General features: G+C 38.9%; 1 pseudogene across 1 annotated transcript; it reads left to right on the top strand.

Moving 5' to 3' along the window:
* The first annotated feature begins 429 nt into the window (after positions 1 to 429).
* Positions 430 to 10,636, top strand: LOC145482605 (uncharacterized; annotated as a pseudogene). The gene is made up of 2 exons (XR_014048783.1): positions 430 to 1,431; positions 6,490 to 10,636. The product of XR_014048783.1 is annotated as an uncharacterized LOC145482605 (transcript).
* Positions 10,637 to 12,010: the final 1,374 nt, after the last annotated feature.

Below are 12,010 nucleotides of genomic sequence, written 5' to 3'. Positions count from 1 at the left end.
ACCAATGTTTATCTAGGGAGTATAGATCGTTTTCACTGTCACGCAATAAAAGATATAAATCAAAACCCATTAAGTGGATAAAGTCAAGAAATTGTGATCTAAAAGGAAATAGATAGAGAAGACACTTCTCCAAGTTTTAGGTTTGTGCGTTTTCCCAGACTGCAGATATTTGTCGAAATGTTTCGTAGAAATTTACAGAGCCCAATATAGAAACGTCATGTTGGTGCACCTCTGTGGTGCAACAAATATGGTGGCCGGAAAATAGTGTAAACATCTGGAACTTACTTTGGCTATCTAGGCGACTGATTATCTGTACTGAACAAAAAACATTTACATAAGCACTTTTCCTAATGATCTAACTGCTAAACAAGCTTCAAATCATGAGATAGGTATATATTTTTCGACAAAAGCGATTGTAGCTTTATGTCACGCACCGCCACAACTCTGATCTGAAATTCAAAATACGCTGGTTTTCAAACGAAGTACACTATTAGCTGTAACATTGTAAACAGATATAAATTTACCCCCTCTTATGCGTGATGGCGATAAAAACTTTGGTGGCTCTTTAGTTTTCGATTTTAGAAAATGATGACGTCACATGAAAACGATCTATATGCAGCGTTTGTTGGCGGTGGTCAAAAAAAACAAAGGCACAACTTAAAGATTGCAAAGGAAAATCCAAGTCCGTTTTTGATGATTGAGTGGTGCAGTAACAAAAATTCAGTCGAAAGTGTACGCAAGCCATGATTTGAGACGGCTTTGATAAAATCTATATTCACCCTAATTCCCCATTCACACCATTCCACCATCCATGCCATTCCTTATATTTTGGTCGGGATCATTTGCGGTCCAGTATGGGGATCATTTGCGGTCCCGGATCATTTGCGAAAACGCTCTTCAAACTGAAAACGTCGGCTTTGCGTTTTAGAGTGGACGGAAAACATTTTCAAAACTGAGCTATTCGAAAATGATGGTGTCACGATAATCATGTGATCTCTTTACCTGAATCTTCCTCAAAAACAAATCCAGAATGATCGCAAGAATGCATGATCCCGAGGCGAAGCCGAGGAGGATATTGAGGTCGAGGGGGAAACCAAACTCACTGTTTCCCGTGGAGCCAGTCATTAAGTGTTTTGTTATATCTCCCAACTCAAATGTAGGGGAAAAGGCGAAAACATTATTTGCTTGACGCCGGAAGGCACAAGAAATGTGCCGCACTTTCAAGGCGCTTGACCTGATGACGTGAGAGTCGAAAGTTCAAGTTTTTGTTCTTTCTTTGTTCGTTTTGAGGGTCCTCACTGTTTTACCCTGGGGCTGGTCATCAAGTGTGAAACGAGCATGTGAGGTTTTGTAAACAAGCATTGCGATACCGCATCTTGGGAAATGAAGTAAAAGATTTTACAGAGAGGCTGACACGTTTTTTACCCTCAGGTAAGGAGCAAAGATTTGCCTTAGAAAATATATTTAAAAAAAGCAGTTTAATGTGGTATTCGGTCTTGCCATCGCAAGATGTACACAACTCACCCGACTACAGTAATGTGCATCTCGATCAGAAAGAAATATTTTATATTTTAAATGCCGATTGAAGGTAGAGTTTTCCTGAAATAACGGCTAAATCGAGGAAAGTCTTATTTAAAATCTACAATTTGACCTGTAGCGGTGAATATTTTATTTCCAAGCGTTAACGTTCATGTATATTGGTTATTGGTGCGACCGCCGTGTATCTTTGTTTACCATGAAAATGGCGATTATTTGGTAAATTTGCGGGGCTTTCTACTGCGCGCAGTGAAAAATGGCCACAAATTTTGTTCCATAAGTGTCTACATTGACATTAGTACTTTTGATTTATCGTAGACTCGATCCTAGATCAGGTCCCAAATATCGAAGAAAGGTGAACCGTTTGCATGTAAAACATTCAGCTTGTTAGTTTTAAAAAACTGTGTTTTAGCAGCATCCGACATTTATAGCTAAAATTCAGCGTCTCCCAAAGCAAATTAGCCAGTTTTGAGTTCACCTTGAAAACCACCTGGCAAAAGCTGAAAAAAAATTGAACTGATTTAAATAAATGTGATATTTGTACATTGTATATAATGGTTGACTTTCACTGAGAAAATGAGACCAATCGGTGAAGGTCCGAAATTTACCTTATCCGTTCTTACGCGGGTAACTTCTTAAGAGGACGTAGAATTCTACTTAGGATGGTCTTTGAATGCCTAGCAAGGTTTAAAGTGGCGTTTACCACGCTATCCACGGCCGTATTGGCAAAAGAGAAGTGCTTCGCCGAAGTAGCAGGATAACGGTAAACACGGTAACTTTGAACGCTTTGTACAAAGTCAATATACTTTGGCCGAAAAATGTTTTTCCAGAAACGTGATGTATATCCCTCCAATGTCTAATTCATCACTGTGATTGCTTTCAAAAGCGTTGAACGTTTGAGAAATAATTATTTTAAAATCAGTTCCAACACTCCATCTAATTTAGTATGCAATATTTGAAACTTTATTTTTTAATCGCTTCGGCAGTTTTTTGATGTTTATCGAATGATATTGCATTAAAAGGCCTTTTTCTTCAACACTGTGTAGTTTTCTCATTATTTTGCGTTGCGATAGTAATTTCTGAACAGTTTTTTGCGGGGGCTTATTTTCGGCCTGATTTTGCTGCTATCAGACGGAAAAAGTTTGTGGCTTGATATTTTTGGTTTAAAGCGAAACTGAAACAAAAGAAATTCATTTTAAAATAGTATTCGGTAACCTCTGCTTGGGAGATAAAAATCGGCCGATTTTATATTTTAGCCGGAAATCATCGGTCGTTTTTTAGGCGCAGGGCCTCTTTAATCTTGCATTTAAACAATTTTCGGTTCCTTCTGATCAGCGACCCGGTAGGATGTCTTTGATTGTCCCTTCTCTATAACATTTTTATCCTACCTTCCTTCACGAAATATTAGTGCAAAGCAGTTCAAACGTATCTGAATACTCTGGTCTTGTCAGTATGGAACAATACGTACTTGTGTTGAAGCGGCACGACCTGAAAAACTGGCAAATTTCGACTCCTGAATCGGTGTGCCTTCTACTACAGTGGCTGCGTTTGCATAGGGCCTGCAAGCTGTTGGACAGAGTGGTACGAACAATATCGTGCTTTTCATGCCATCGCTTCCCTTTTGCCTAAGTTCGACTGTTCCTGAGACCGTTGGAATACCTCAACTTATACAGTGGTCCATACAGAAAGAAAGTTATCATGAAAGATATACTTCCTACTAACACACGTTTGGTTTTCTAAAGCAACAGTGCCAGTAGTTATGAGTCGCCTTTCGAATAACACTGCTCTTGAGTGCAGACCTCTTAACAGCAAGCTAGGAAGACGAATCAGCAAATTCCGTAAGATATACCATTTGAACGACTCTTAGTTCCAAAGAATTCTGGAAGGAAACTGCTTTTCCGTTCTCCTTATAGCACCTCGTTTTCTCGTTGTGATTTACTTTACAGTTTACCAATCACGCCAATTGTTGTTAGGCATTAATCATGAACGCGGTCGTATCTGGCTTAAGTATCACTTGGCGGCCATTTTGGATTTAATGCAAATCTTTTTATAAAAAAATGGCAACTTAACCGTTTTCACAAACATCGATTTTTGTCGATTTTTGACATAAGGTGTTTAGGCATTTATGAAATAATTTTCCACCAAATTTAAGTAAGTTGCAATTTGTTTAAGGCGGAACAATCAACGGAATTGTTCCGTTGATTGATTTGTCGATTAGCCGAGACGCGTTGTTATATCCAAATAAGCGGGCTGAAGTCAATTCGACTGCCGACAGTTCATCTTCGAGAGGTACACGGCCAGTTCGATTCTCGTTCTGATTATACACAGTTCATGCAATAAATTCACAAAAACTATAAATTACATCTGTGCCCATGCGATACCAAACAACACAAATGCAAAAAGTCGCTGAACACAATTTAATATATTAAACCTGGAGACTCGCTCCGAAAGTACCCGGGTAATTATGAATGTACACGAGGTAATAATTTTGTTGGGAGTGCTATCAATACTTTGCAAAATAAATTATATTGAATGCGTTCCTAACGAACATGTTTTCGCTCGATATTAGTACTGACCGTCTCCCAAAACACAGAGATAGAATTGTGTACCCCGAAATACGGGTCAAGTCTCTTTACATTCCTACTATCTTGTCATGAAGTCTAAATTTACTGCTGCTGGAACTTTAGTACACGCAGAATTTTGGAACGTCAGGTCGGATCAAGGAGCATCTAATGAGCGACCCATTATACCTCTACGAGTTACTGAATGCTATCCAATCATCACCTTGCTTTTATTTCTCAATCGATTCACGTGAATTTTCGCCGGGAGCCTGTTTGCAGACTGCGTAAATCAGAACAGACAATGTCGAGTTCACCTGCACAGACATGATGGCCAAGATTCTATCTCGCGTATTTCTCTTTCGGACATGAAACGGCACGTTTTGGAGCTGCGTGTTGGAATTTGAACAGAACTGGTAAAGAAAGCCGAGACGACCACTCGGAGGTCAAGAAGGCTAGATATTGTTGAAGTTCTTTTTTTGCGTGTGTTTATCGATCGAGCTAATATGTATCCAGCCATCTTGACTGAACAATCTTGGTCAGTAAAAAATTATTTCATGGCGTTAAGATTACTGTTTTATTGTGGAATACATCAGTTAATCCTAGCCGTGCAAGATAGCTCTAACTCCCTCACTGGGGTAGCCCGTCACAGCGCGAAATTTGGTTTATCTAGCGCGCTCACGAAGCTAGCTGACCATGTAATGATAGCAATTACTGACTGTGAATAAATTATAAACTCAGGATATCAGTATGTCCGTGTATAACATTCAATGAAGTCTGCACTTACAAGCAGAAATCAAGTTTTTCAGAGAATAGAAATTGCTGTACAACCTAATAGTAATGACCAAAATATAAAAACAGAGAAACACAACCTTAAAGTAATTCCATCCTCTTTGAATGGTTAGCAGGCTCGATTTCCACCGCTTGTCCTCCCGTACAGCGGCTAGCAGGGTGTTTTAAGCGGATGGTTTTATAAAGGATAATACATGGCCGCGTAGTCTCCTCCGCAGCCGTTTTATGGGATGTTACTCAAAGCTCCCAAAAACCCGCTGCGGAGGAGACTAATGGCCGCGCGGAGATACGAAATTTATCTTCGAGTGTTGAAACATGAGAAGAAATATTTCGCATCTCCAAGCGACCATGTAATTGTCTTTTTATTGGCGATTTTCCGAAGACTTCCGACCACAATAGGAAGATTTCCGAAGATTCTCTAAAAGGTTTCCAAAGATTGTCGAAGATTGCCGAAGACTTCCGATGAAGTTCCGAAGATGTTTCGATTATACATCAACAAATTTAAGAGCAGTTAAGGGACAAAAATGATATCACACATGTGTGGCTAAAAATGATATCCTCTCACTTGGGATATCGTTTTTATCGATTTGCTACAACTCGGTATATCACTAAATTTTTATAATGGTAATTGAACGGAGCGGAGTGCAATTTGTGTAGGTAATCGTACGGTTTCGAGTTCAATTTGGAATTAATTTGCACGAGTGAGTTTTTCAAAAAGCTGAAATTGCACGAGCCGTTTCGGCGAGTCAATTTCAGCCTTTTGAAAAACTCACAAGTGCAAATTAACTCCAAATTGAACGAGAAAAACCGTATGATTGCTTATTAATAATATAAACATGAAAAAATTCGCGTGGAGGAAGAACCCGAAGATCTTTCTTGAAGCCATTTTTTCTCATTCGAGAAAACTTTTTTCAAAGTTTCCGCACAAAATTTTCATCTTCCTTTTATGTGATATCACTGGCTTAGAAAATTTCCCGTTGTCTTTCAGCCAATCATAGCTCAGAATTACGATGTGTAATTTGCACTGGTGTTACATTTTTTGCACTGGTGTTACACTTGAACTGCACTGCTCTCAGCCAATCAGAATCGAGTAATTTTTTCATGTATATTATTAGGTCTGAAATCATACGCGTGATTTCAAATCACAAGTCGGTCTTCAGTAGTTCGATTTGAAAATCACAAGTAGGTCTTCAGCCTGAAGGAACTCATAATCGTCATTCAAAAACTGTAATTAATTAAATTCGTTGATTGTTTTGGAAAAAACTACAATAACAACAAGTTTTTGGCAATAGTAGTTGCAAAATTCGCCACACAATAGCTTTTTGCCTTTCAGTTTGCCGAAATTTTATTGGTTACTTTAAACTAACATTGGAATCTGATTGGTTGTTTTGTTTACTGTCCTGTTCTCATTGGCTGAGAAAAAGATGCGATTTAGAGCAAAAATAGTGCGATTCGTAAATAAATCCCACCCCTGAGAGCCAATCAGATTGCAAGGATAACCAGTGATTTCAAAATGGATTTAATAAAAATTTTAATGACGCAGTTTCGTCGAATAGATGATATACATATGTCGACTCTTAAGATATATTTATTCCAATACTAGATACTGACGAAACAGCTCTCGAACGCACACGCCGACTCAAACCCCCACCGTGGTACAAGGTGGAAAGGATGGTGCCCCCCTTGGATGCAAATAGAAAGACATCACTATCCTGGCTACCATTAAATAAATCTTTTCTGAAACCTTTTTGTCTTTCCTGTGGAATTACACTGGTCATTTGCGCCTGCTATATACAGATAACCAGTATCCTAGACAACGGAAACATACACATCTACGATCGATCACTTTCTCGGCACAGGGAAACGATAAAACAGTCCAGTAGTTCAGCTCCCAAAAAGAAGGTGAAGGAAATTGCGCGGCGGCCCGGGAAAAAGATTTTCATCGCTTTTGATTACTGGGAGCAACTGACGATGGCGACAAATAACTTCCTTGATCTGACAGCCCTTGCTGCGTATGGTGGACGACAAGTTGTCCTTCCATTTGTAAAAGACTCGCGTTTTTACGGCCCATCCACTGAGAAGGGTTTTGAAACACTCGCACTGTACTATAACGTGTCTGCACTCAATCGCACGCTTCGTTCGCACGATCATGGTACGCTTATAAGCTGGAAAGAGTTTCAAGACGTCTGCCAAGGGAAACTGGACGTACTGGTACATTTTGATTACACGAACTTAAGTAAGAGCAAGAAATATAATCGAAGCACACGCGCATTTTTTCCTTGCAACGAACGCCACGGGAAAACATTTGGGGATTTGAAAGTTGAAAGAACAATTTGCATGAATGTGTTTGCGGTTGATTCAGTAGGAAAATTCGAGAATGAAGTTATAGAGAAGTTGCCATGTGTTGGCTTGGCTGAATGGAGAGGAAGTAATAACAAAAGATCATTTCGAGCACAATTTAATTTGTCACCAGTTGTAACAGATCGTTTGCACTTTCGGGACGCAGCCATTTTCTTTAGTCCAAAACTCCTTCAAGTCGCGCGAGATTTCATCGCAAAAAGTCTTGGCCCATTTTTTGTCTCTGCGCACATTCGTGCAGAAAAGATGCTAAAGTTTGGAACTACTTTTAACAGTAGTGTAGCGGTCAAGGAGTGTATCTCAAACTTAACGACGCTAGTTCAAAGGTACAAGAATACCAGTACGGTTCCCATACCTCTTTTCTTAGCCACCGATTTCGCAGACTATGGAAGTTCGTCTTATCGTGCAATAGTTGCCCGAAAAAACGCTAAGTCATTGATGAAGATTTTAACTCCTCTAAAACCAATTATTTTTGAGCCTTCAATTTACAATCTTACGGATCGAGGTGCCGTGGCCATTGTGGAATTGAATATTCTGGTGTCTTCAAAGCGTTTATTTGTAGTAGGGGGCGGCTCGTTTCAAACGTGGCTAGCTGACAAATTCCTTAATGAGAACGACACTGACCACAAATCCACAGCTACATGTCAAAATGAACTGTGCCACAGATTGTGTTGTTTATAATTTATCAGTAGAGGACTAGCATGACTTTTCAGACTCACCATTACCGTTTTATACAGGCAACTCGCTGACATGATCTGATAAAGTGATTAACGAATTTGAATTGGCCGAATCCAATATATCTTATATAAAAAACTGGATTTATTAGACAGTTGGGGATATTAGTAGCTACCATGTTACTTTGCATTTTCTATGAAGCCCGCCAGTCTTTGTAAACTCAATTATTTGAGTTTACAAATCTCATAAAAAATATCTGATGGATATCTGATATATGCTTGGGTTCCTGAAGCTCCTGCGTAAAAATCGAACATTAGTTCCAGTGTCAGGGAAACGCCCTACCATCTGAGAGGCGCTGGCGTCAATTTATCTTTACCCAAATTCAACTTAAAGTTTATGAAGAACTCGTTTACCTATATTTGTGCGCGGCTGTGGAATAGATTAACTACACTGAGTGAAACTGGCAGCGATAGTTCTAATTTTAGGATTAAATTGAGAACTGTAGACCTTTGACTGTATATTTACAGGCCTATCGTTATTCTATTCAGATTTCTGCTGTGAACATTGCTGAATTTTTAGTGTTAATAGTATACATATTAATATATGATTAGATAGATAGATAGATAGATAGATAGATAGATAGACACCTTTATTTTAAAGTAAAAATCTAAAGGTAAAAATTTAGACACATTTTATACTGTGGATACTTAACTGTATTGTTTTTGTGACAATGTAACTTATTTTATTATTATTATTTTCTTTAGGTGCATACACGTTCGTATTTTGATCGAGCTTAGTATACTAAGCTGTTAGACGCAACGTGTTTAAATAAAGTGTTATCTGATTGATTGATTGCTTGCAATTAGATGTATTCAGAATTAACAATCATTCAGATACGGACTGCCTTGTTCTGTCCTAAGTTACCCTTAGTCGGACTTACAAGCAAACTCTAGCCCGACCGTAAAAAATGGCGGGGTGGATGTAATCCCTCCCCTGGGTATTCGTTGCATTATTGTTATTACCCATCCTCTCCTCCGCACGTCTGATACGTCTAGATCTGAGGAAATTGGTCTCGAGGTCTCAGTGGATCTCTGGAGTCACAATGCAAGACAGTGGCATCGCCATAAGGGACTATCTGACAATGCCGATTACACTGACAAAGGCAGTTCGTTTATTAAAATAATAAACACTTATAAATGATCCAAGACACTACGTTGTGGTACACCAACAGGGACAGTTTTGGTCACTGTTAGCTATTGAGGTCTTTGTTTTCTATTGAAGAGGTACGATTTGAACATAGAAACAACCTCGTCGGAGCGTTCAGTCCCAGTCCACATAGACAGCCCAGTTAACTCTCCACTATCCACGTGATTCAAAAAGGAATCAGCAAAATTCGTTAAAACCACATCTGTATAAGGTTTTGGACGAAAGCCAGACTGTTGAAAAAAAAAAAAATTGTCCTTTTGTAGGCATGGATGCAGGTGCGAATGTTCAGCCTTTTTACAATATTACCAACTGTTGGCAGGACCGTGTTTGGATGATAATTGTTTGCATCGCAACGTTTTCCAGACTTAAATTGTGTTCTTACGGTTTGTTCAAGTTTCCAGGTACAAGAAAAAGTCGAACAACTTAGTTAGAGAGCGACTGAAAAATACGGGTTTATAAGGTGCCATGACAACGGCTGCCTCCTTTAGGAGACGTCCACCAATTCTGACAAGCCCTTTAGCTTTGTTTGTTCAATTTGTCCTTGGCAAGTTCAAACAGGAATTTCTTACCAGTTTATGTGCATCCAGAGGACCGATTTGTTTCTGAGACAAAAGAGCGAACATTCTGAAGACTACTTTGATTTTCTCAGGAAGTTTCGTTCCAATCGTTGAGAAGTGCGTGCATGCTACATTTTTGCCTCTCTGGAGCAACCGTGATTTTCGTTTTCTTTGGACCTTGCGCGGGTATCAATCTCGGCATTCGCAGGTCGTCTCCATACGTCAACAAACTGAATATAGAACTAAACTGTGCAAGGTTTTTGAGACCTGCTGACACGACAAAAAAGCCGATGTTTAGTTCCCAGTGCTCCTCGGCTCAATTCAGGGATAAATCGTACACCCCGCGGTCTAAAGAAATGCCGCTTTTCAGCAAAAGGCGATAGACGTAAGACATCGTTTACAAAGTGGAAAGGTTAAACCTCGTAGCGAAGATGGCGGGCATTTTCAATCAAACATGGTCGATTTTAGACATGATATTTTAATATCAAGAGATAACGTTTTTTCAGGGAGCGGTTCAGCTTTGATATTCAGCCAAAAAGTTAAAGTAGATAACTAGAAGTGCTCAAAGAGAGGTTAAGTGCTACCTTCCTTAGAACCTGTGGGTCATACCCTGTAACTGTGTAGCGGAAGGAATCATTGTATTTTTATAACACCACAGATAGTGCGTTCGTTTTCGATGAGTGGCGTAAATCCACCGGGGACGGAAAATAGTGAAAACCTCAGAGGTATGCTTGTATGTTGGAGTGTTTGAATAAACAAAGAAATCGCTGAAAGCTATTTTTTAACTAAGAAGCAATAATGGCTCAAAAGCATTTTTCACATTAGTACAGGATTTACTAAGGCCAGTTTCTCTAGATTATTTTTTTCCATCTTTAGAACACAGGACAAACTCTGTCAGGGAATCGCAAAAAAAAAAATTGTATAACAAGGGCTGTTATGGTTTTTTTTTTTTTTGGCTGATACTTGAACTTTCTCTGGGGAAAAATGATGCATCACTGCACTTCAATTAAGTTGGTAAGCTACAAACAAGATTAACTTGTACTTAATTGTCCCATCCGGATATGAACCTTCCGAACCGATTAATTCGCTTTAAAAGGTTGACTTTATTACCAATAACTCAATGGCTTTTTTATCGATCTTTTAACGTCAGAAAGTAGGATTTCGAAATCGAATTATTTTCCCCCCAAAAAGCTATAACATTCTCCATTTGGATCTCATTTTAGCTCACTCCTCTGTCACCTTTATGGCATTCCAGTCCGTCTAAGAAAAACCACAAAGTGATCAAAAAGCAGAATAAGAACTAGAATATTCCAAACAAATACTACAAAGAATCTCAACATAATGGTAATTGGTTTGGATGAACGTTTTATCTGTCATGTAACAGCTTTTAGTCGAGACATGTAAAGATGTGAGCATGAGATACACACACATCTGCAGTATCATCTGAGGCTTTTAATCTTTATCACTGAACTCCAGAAGAGCAAATACTTCATGGACCGTTTTGGAAACATTCCAGCAAGATTCCTTTTACCCACTGATAATAGCTATCTCTGCGTGTTTCATAAAATGATAGCTTGACAATTTTCACAACTACAAAATTACTCGGCGACTGACGCCTTCTCTTTTGACCGTCTTCAGATTTGAAAAGAGATAAATTGATTTGAGAACGCCAAGGTAAATCCCATTTTTTTAACATAAACCGTTTACAACTACTTAGCCTTGGCCTCTGGTAAATTGTGACATCTCAAGGGCTTTAAGAGCATCCATTGCAAGAAATCCGGCATATTTTGACATACGCGAATTATTGCGCCATTTTGAGTGGCCAGTTTTAAGCTTGACAATTTAAAAAGAGTAATTTTTATACATCCGCCTATGTTGGAGGTCTATTGATAGAGGATAAAATGCTTTACTAATAACATAGTCGTTTATAGAGATATTTACGAGTTGTTATCCCATGGAGTCTTCATTTACATGTATATAATCGTCTCTTTCTTATTCGGTTTATGGTTAATTAGCCGGCAGGCCATAGTCCGTGTGTTTAATTTCTTACCCTGAATTTCTGAAGAACAGGTTGATGGTAGTGATGACCATATGTACAGAGTTTTAACGATGCAGTTTAACGAGTCTTGCCAGCAGCTCACATTAATCCTGATAAACGCTAAGTCAGTTGTACCACCATTAAGCTTAATGGCTTCGACTTGTGAAGAGCGATGAGAGTTAAAATTCAGTGTCTTCAATAACCAAGACTTTGATCTTGCTATCGTTGATAGTGTACTCTTTTAGCGTCAACTCGTCTTGATGTAGTAGAATCTGTAACAGTACATCGAT

Source organism: Orbicella franksi, chromosome 3, assembly GCF_964199315.1.
Source record: "Orbicella franksi chromosome 3, jaOrbFran1.1, whole genome shotgun sequence".
Lineage (NCBI taxonomy): Eukaryota > Metazoa > Cnidaria > Anthozoa > Scleractinia > Merulinidae > Orbicella > Orbicella franksi.
The sequence above is the reverse complement of the archived record's forward strand: the minus strand, read 5'-3'. Positions and strand labels throughout refer to the sequence as shown.